This window comes from Dendrobium catenatum, unplaced genomic scaffold, assembly GCF_001605985.2.
Source record: "Dendrobium catenatum unplaced genomic scaffold, ASM160598v2 fragScaff_scaffold_536, whole genome shotgun sequence".
Taxonomy (NCBI): Eukaryota; Viridiplantae; Streptophyta; class Magnoliopsida; order Asparagales; family Orchidaceae; genus Dendrobium; species Dendrobium catenatum.
The window spans coordinates 629,467-635,500 of NW_021318998.1; positions in this window are offsets into that span (position 1 = coordinate 629,467).

The window sequence follows — 6,034 nt, forward strand, 5'->3', positions numbered from 1 at the left end:
ATACTTGAACATCCAATCTTTGAGCATCTCCTTGATAGATTGAGTGGATAAATACTCCAAAGAAGATATGTCCCAATGTATGTATGGTTTACCAAAAGCTTGTAGGAACCTTCCTTTATGGTCACGGAACACTCCTCCAATTTCACCTTTGTAAGATGAGAGAAGAGAAGCATGCACATTTACTTTTAACCAATGGGGTGGAGGGGGATGCCAATGAGCATTTAACAACCTAGTAGGTTGGTTAATATCTCATGTACCCAAACTTCTATTAATGACAAGAGTAGAACTTAATGCATGGTTGATTGCATTGGAAGCAATCATCAACGAGCTATCACCTTTCCATTTATGAATCAAATTATTCCTTGCCTTCTAAGTGAAGTATACCACATTGCAATATATATTAATCATAAAGGAAGATTGAGTAGAAAGCCAATTACAATAATCTAACAGAGAATCACATGTCGAAATATAAATTCCCCACTTACCAATTTGCTGGATAATTTCCTTTATTTTTTCACATTTGGCCACAATATGCTCAATCTTTTCCAAGTCATTACATCTCCTTGGACAATACTTATCCCTTTGCAATCTTCTATATTCAAGGAAACTATAGGTTGGAAGAGCATTGTGAAATACTCTCCACCATAAAGTTTCAACCTTTGGATTGAGCTTTCCTTTATTTACCCAGCTCCATATTAGTTTTGAATCATTCAGGATAACTGAATTTTCACACAACAGGGCTGAAATGGATTTCCCATTCTTCTAAAACAACAGCTCCATTGAGTCTCACTCCATCCCAGTTTTAATCCCAACTTGAAGGACTAAGTTCACAAGTTCTTCCCCCATAACTTCCCTTAATGTATCCACATTCCAACTTCCACTATTTATGAAGTTAGATAGTAAGCATTTGTTGTTTTCATGAGGAGAAACAAAGGTTGTCCATTTGCTAATTCTTTTGTCTAGGATCCATGCATCATTGAACACATCTATATCTTCTCCATTAGAAACAATCCATCTTATTAAAGGCATTAAAGCTTTTCCTCCATCCCTTATGATTTTCCAAGCAGGTGACCCCATCCTTCTTATATTCAAATATTCCAACAGATTTCCATATCTTGGTTGAAAGACTTTATACAGCAGAGATTCTCTGTTATTCAAATATCTCCAAGCTATTTTTTCTCTCAAAGAGCTTACCTTGGAAACTGAAAAAAGCAATCCTCTTCCTCCCCATTTTAACGGTAAACACAAGGTATTCTAGTTAACATAATGAATTCCTTGCCTTCCATTTGGTTTGTTCCAAATAAAGCTTCTACAAATATTGTCTATCTCTTCAAGAACACTTTTAGGCACAAGAGAGTTTGTATAATGGAATATTGAGAATGATAACAAGTTTATTTTTGAAAACATGATCTTACCTGCCAATTATATCATTCTTCCTCCCCAAGTATTAGACATCCTCAAAGCCTTATCAACTATAAATTTTTAGTCTTCCTTAAGAAGCCTCCTTATAGATAGCTTAACTCCAATATAACTTAAATCCTTAGAAGTTTTGAAACCCATGGTACTAGAAATTAACTTTTTCATCCTTGAACTAACTGCTTTACCGAAAACCATAGAAGACTTGTTGATGTTTAATGTTAATCCTGTCCATTCACAGAATTCTTTTATGATGTGCTTAATAAACTTGACAACTTTCAGGTATGCTTCCAAAAAAATAATCACATCATCAGCATATAGTAAGTGTGAGATTCTAGGCCCACTAGAATTCAGCCGAACTCCAATTGAATCTCCTTTATCCAGGAAGGCATTTGATAAAACCTATGCATAAAGAATGAAAAGAAATGGGGACAAGGGGCATCCTTGTCTAAAGCCACTATGACCATTAATCCAATTAGTCATATTACCATTTATAAGAATAGCAAACTTGGATTTCTGGATGCATTCCAAAATTAATTTGGAAAAGAAATCCGAAAACCCAAAGTATTTCAAAGCATTTGTCAAAGAAGGCCACCCCATTGAATCATATGCTTGCTCCATGTCAATTTTAAAAGAAACCAATCCTTTAGAGGATTTAGAATGCCTTAATTTATTCATAATCTCTTGCTCCACAAATACATGGTCGAATAATGATCTTCCCCTCACAAAAGTTGCTTGCTCTACATAAATCAGCTTAGGAATGATATGAGACATTCTATTCATAAGCATTTTTGCAACCACTTTATATATCGAATTACATAGACAAATAGGTCTATAGTTATTAGGAGCTAAAGGATTGCTTATTTTTGGAATAAGCACTATAAGAGTCTCTTTCCAACTAGGCTCCCTAATTGAGGATTAAAAAAAAAATCATTTATAGCATTGTACATGTCAACCTTGATAATTTTTAAATATGCTTTGAAGAAACAAAAGGTTATGCCATCAATACCTAGAGAGATATTTTTGCCACTATTCTTGATCACCTCTTCCATCTCCTCCATTAAAAATGCTTTGCTTAATGTTTCTCTATCTTCATCATCAAGATAGCTCCACAGTTTTGGCCAACCGTTGAGATTACAATTTATGGATCTTTGTTTCTCTTTGAAGTAATCATACATGACATCCTCAATTTGTTGTTCTTCCTCCACTATTTCTCCATTAAAATTCTTTATCTTTGCAATACAGTTTGAATTTTTTCTATTCGAAGCAAAAGCTTGAAAGAATTTTGAATTTTGGTCTCCCTCCACCATCCACTTCAACTTGGACCATTTCCTCCACCACGTATCCATTCGAGCTAATGTAGAGTTTAGTTCCTTCACCTTCACTTTCAACATCTAGCAATCTTATTTGGACAGCTCTCCTGCATTGGCTTCTCTCAATTGAAGCTCCTCAATTTGTTTTAACAAGTCACTCTTTAATGTAATAAGAGTTTGCATCTTTGCTTGCTCCAATAAAATAAAGCTTTAAGTGATTTCTTCATTTTGATATTTAGAATATGAGCAAAATTGCCATTGCAATTCCTGAGCCAAGCTTTTTCCACTACAGCAACTGAAGCCATATTTGAAGCCCGAACATCTTCATATCTTATAATCTTCTTTGTAGGCTGCTGAACCAAAAGATTTAAAAGAATTGGGCATTGATCTGAGGCCACACGAGCCAAGTGCCTCACCATGAACTGATTGGAATTATTAAGTGCAGCCGAATTTAAAAAACACCTATCAAGTCTTTCTAGGATTCGATCCATGCCTTTCTTATTGTTACACCAAATGAATCTTGGTCCCATGATCCAACTTCATGAAAGTCATTGCAAGCAAGAAAAAACTTCGTTTCCTTGTTTCCCAGAGAAAGTTTAAATCTTTTCCCTCCCCTTTTATCTTCATTAGAGAGAAGACAATTGAAGTCACCTCCTATCACCATAGGCATATCTTTATATGAATATAATTCCAATCTTTTCCAAAGAAGCCTCGTTTTATAAACATCCTTATTGCCATATATGGTAGCATTCCTCCACTTACCCTTGTTAGTGATCTCTAAGTATCCAATAATGAATTGATTTGAAGCTTTAACTACTTGGAATTTTGCAATAGTTGATTTCCACACCACCAATATGCCTCCTGATAATCCTTCTGAAGGAAGATGAAAAAAATCCCACTCATAGACCACTAACTGATCCACCTCCTTTCTTTCAAAAGAAGAAATTTTAGTCTCCACTAAGCCAAGAAAAAAACCCAGTACTCCTTAACAACCTCCTTAAACTAATGAGAAGCTCTCCTCTTTCGAGCACCTCTACAATTCCAGAAAGCAATGCCTGAATTCATTGGACAAGGGGGGATGATGACCCCACCTTATCTTTAGATTCACCTTCAAATGTCTTGCTTTTAGTAGCAATACTGATAGGACCAAGTCCTTTCAACTATTTGGAACCTTTCCTTTTAATGTTTGAGGAGCTATCTCTCCTCATGTCAAGAACCTACTTAGTGTTCTCCTTATTAGACCTTTCTTCAACATTATTGTTTACCTTACTGATATCTTCATCCTTCTCAGCTTCCTCAGGTAATACAAATTCTTATTCCTCTACCAATACATCTAGTATATTAAATTTGTTATCAGAAACAATAATTGAAGGTTTAATATTCAAACCAATCTCTTCATGGATTTCCCTGGACTGATTTTCCACAGAGTTCTAGACTTGATTCTTCTCAGCATGTATCTCATTACCCGGAGCAGTAGCCTCCATAGTTTAAGTCCTCATTCCTTCCACTGGTTTCTAGAATTTTGCATTAGTATCCTTTTTAGAATTCCTTCCAGTAGCTGGGTTCTTATTTCCAGGATTGAGAATCACGTTCATTACTGAAAAACCTCTTTTTCCCATGATTGACAATAAGCCAAGGACCATACCCATCATTTGAAGTAATAGGAGTTTTAGCATTTTTAAGATTGACATTCACTTCCCTATCCTCCTCCATTTGCTTGGATGATCCAACCATAAATTTTGAGCCAACACCTTCCTCTATGTTCTTTTTAAAACAAGCTTTCTTCACATGCCCAATTTTACCACATTCAAAGCAAAAATATGGAATTTTCTCATATTCAATCTTTTGGAAGAACTTCCCATGACTTCCTTCCACCCATACACCAAGAGGTAATTGTGTGTCCAATTTAATTTGAAAACAAACTCTCCCAAACTCCTTCCTTCCCCGTTGGAACATGTTTCCATCAATCATGTAAGGCTTTCCAACCATTGAGGCAATTCTACAAACATTTACTTCATCCCAACATTAAAGTGGGAGATTTGGCATTCTAATCCAAATAGGAGCCGATAAACCTTTTAAGGATGAGGGGGAGAAGTTTGGAGAGAAATTGCATCCAATGCATTTTTATCATAGAAAAGCATAGGACCTAATCCAATCCTAGCATAGTTAAATGAAACTTTCCAAATGTAGCCCACTACTTCTAATCTTGGAACTTACAACCGAAAAAGGGATTTTGCTTCCAAAAACTTTAATTACAATAGAGTTTTGCAATCTCCTGGTATTTTCCATTTCATTTTCCTTCTGAAGTTTAACAGCTGAACCATCTTCAGACATGAAATCTCCCAATTCCAGATCTATCACTTTTATGCTCTCCTTTTTGCTCCAAGCATTTTGTTGATTTTTGGAAATCGGTCTAGCTGGGGCTTTGTTAGGAGCTTCTTTGCACATTCCCAATACACCATAATCACAGTCACCAACTATGACCAAATCAAACAGACTAGATTCCTATTTTCCATCATCTCCTTCAGCCTTTTTCTTTACTGGACTCTACGGCAATACAATTTCCAAGTTAGTAGCATCTCTATTCACTGTGAAATTGTCTTCTAACATCACTATGGAATTACTTATAAATGATTGAGATGCTTCCCCTGAAATCATAGCTACTTTGGATTTAGCTGTTTTAAATTTCTCAGCCTCCTTATCTTCATCCATCACATTCTTCCCTTTCCCAACAATTTCAGGAATCTTTTTAGAAGATGTTAGCAATCCTCTTTCATTGATGACTAGCAGCATACATGACCTAATTTTTGCTTTTGGCGCTTGTATAAAGCTTTGAATACCATCTCCGAAAGCAGGTGGAGATGTTGAAAAAGACATGGAAGGAACTTGTGGATTCCCAAATGGAATCCATCGAGCATCCACAATACTGCCGGCCGTTGGTGGCCGCCGACTATCCGTCACCATTGTCTTCCTTGGAAATCCCACAAATTTGAATTTGAAGAGATACAATTTTTCTCTCAGAGTTTCTCTCTTATATTTTGATTATTTGGAGACTCAATTTAATCAATGTTTTGATAGTATATGTGTTTACTTCAGGTGCAAAGTAGAAATTGCATGCTTTTTTATATTTCTTTCTTGTATGTGTGTTGCTTAATTTTGTTGGGCTCTTTAAGGACAAAAATCTTTTTCTACTCATAACAAAAATCTAAAATTTTAAGAAATAAATAACATCGAGATCTATCAACCTAAGGAATAGCTTGAATCATCTAGTGTCACATACATATTAATGCATTCACTTTTTTCTT